Source organism: Lepeophtheirus salmonis, chromosome 14, assembly GCF_016086655.4.
Source record: "Lepeophtheirus salmonis chromosome 14, UVic_Lsal_1.4, whole genome shotgun sequence".
Taxonomy (NCBI): domain Eukaryota; kingdom Metazoa; phylum Arthropoda; class Copepoda; order Siphonostomatoida; family Caligidae; genus Lepeophtheirus; species Lepeophtheirus salmonis.
The window spans coordinates 1,950,816-1,953,225 of NC_052144.2; the positions used below are offsets into that span (position 1 = coordinate 1,950,816).

A 2,410-nucleotide genomic window follows, 5' to 3' on the forward strand; every position below is an offset into this window, starting at 1 on the left:
ACAATTTATATGTATGTATGTCTTTCTCGTACAAGGAGTACCCGATATATACATAATATATATAACAATCAAAGGATTTATTAATTGGGGAATTGTTATTTAACGAATTTTATTTTGAAATATTTGTTTATTGTTATTCATTATATACATATCAATGTATAAAGGCCAATCATGATGATATTTTCAATCATTCGTTATAGGCACGTAGTTGCCTTTCTCATTTCCCGGGAAAGTTTTTTTGATTGGTATACCCGGGGAAAAAATTTAAAGTACGAGATCCCGTTCATTAATAGCTCCATTCTCAAACTTCATTTGATAAACATCCTGGAATTTTTGCTTTGTACAAGAATTTTTTCTCCAAAAATTTCAAATATAGAATTTTTGGAATTTGTTTTTTTTTTTAAAGTCCACAGTTACTAAAAAAATTAAATTTATTATAAAAAAATCAAAAATTTAATTTCAAAAGTTGAATTTTTTATTAAAAATTAAATTTAGACATTAAAATTTTGGAATGAAATTTCAAAAATCATATTTTTCCTATTTTTCAAATTGATTTTTTTTAAATTATACATTAAATATATTTTTATAATATGGTTTAATTAGAAATAATCTAACAAAATCTACTAACGACAAAATTTTATATTTATAAAAGGTACCTTCATGACTGTTCACTGATTCTTACAGCATCATTTATAACCAAAACTAAAGTTTGGTTTGTTTTAATGTCCCTAGCGTTGTACGCACGTTAGTAATTGAAGGGAAGTTACAGAGGATTAAATACTCTATTTAAAACATAATATTTTTGTGCATTTCGGATGAAATAATATATATTATTTATGTTAGTCATCATTTATGAAGCAAACAAAAAACATTATTAATTAAAAACAAAATTTATGAAGCCCGTGCAGGGGCTCGAACCCTGGACCGTTAGGTTAAAAGCCTAACGCTCTACCAACTGAGCTACACGGGCTTAGTTAATAAAGGGAAGAAGCTAAAAATACATAACCTAATTATCGAAAAATAGCTAATCTTGATAATTTTCTCACATTTTTTTCTTTCTGTTGACAAGAAACATAATTCCAAATATATTAAAAGAGTGATAATAGATATAAAAATTTACTTTTTTCTTTTTTTACTTCAATTTTGGAACGCTCTAACATACAACTGGCTTCACCAAACACAAAACTATAAATTAACTTTTTTTAAAGTGTACGCTTAACCTATAAGCAAACTTTAAGCTTTTTTTTGATGCAATGTATTAATAGTGAGAGATAGTTCACTAAAGACATATAGCGAAAACGTTCAGCACTTTTTATTTAAACTAATAGTATTCTCAATAATAGGGTCTAAAGAAGATAATCTTTTTTCATCATTTTTCAGCTTAAAAATGGAAATATATCGAGTTCAGAATAAGACACAGAATCAATAATAATAATAATTAATAATAAAAAACACTTTTAAATCAGTTTTACTGATCCTAATTTTAATTTGGGCAATGTTTTAAGGGTAAAAATGACTCTGAACGACAATAGTTCCGAATTACTATACTCCCAGATATTTCAGAATTCAAATGACTGAGAGAAAAAGGAAGATCAGATTTGGATTCTGCACTCAAAGATAAATTCCTTTGAAAATGAGTGTTCCCCTGTGTAATCTAAGTTTAATATAATTTTATATCTTTAATCGATCATAAATTAGCCTTTTCATCCCTTACTATTTGGCTTTTATACGTCTCGGACTAAATGACGGGGATCCAAAAAGCTGGACCCGCAAGCTCTAAACAACAATCTGTGCACTATTAAAAGAGAATTAGAATAATATATGTGTAAAACAGGCTTAAAATGTAAGTTATCTCTTAATAAATATAAAAAGATATACTTTAATTGCAAAGTTATCCGGGGATTTAATAAAATACTTACTGGGATCCTGACAAAGACCATTCCCCGGGAAATAAGAAACCCTTACTTATACCCCCACAAAAAAAAAAAGAACAGAAAAAGTCTGTTGAGTGTGTTTTTTTTTTTAGAAATTGTTCATTTAACCTTCTTCTTTTCTATAATCTAATTAGTTAAGCCGCAAATTCCATCTTTCTTTTTTTTTACTTAATTGATCATTAACCTGAGGGCTTCACCTATGTATGTATCTATTCAAAAGAAAAAGACTTACTTTGAGAGATAAAGAAAGAAAAATTACATACTTATGAATGTCTTTATTCGTTATTTAAATAGTTTTATTTGGTGTTGGATTCTCCAAGTATTAGAACTCGAACTCGAAAATAAACTGGACTTTACTTTAGTTGCGTGTTTTTTGATCTTTTCACCTTAATTTATTCACGTAAAATACACAGCACAAAAACATTATTTAAATCATCCAACAATAAAAATGTTCAAAGGATCACTCTTTAAAAAAA

The 2,410-nt window shown here is 27.1% G+C and overlaps 1 non-coding gene across 1 annotated transcript; it reads right to left on the bottom strand.

Annotated features, from left to right (window-relative positions):
- Nucleotides 1-897: 897 nt before the first annotated feature.
- On the bottom strand, nucleotides 898-970 carry TRNAK-UUU (transfer RNA lysine (anticodon UUU)). Its single transcript has one exon. It is a non-coding gene; the product is annotated as a tRNA-Lys (tRNA).
- Between the last annotated feature and the right edge of the window lie 1,440 nt (nucleotides 971-2,410).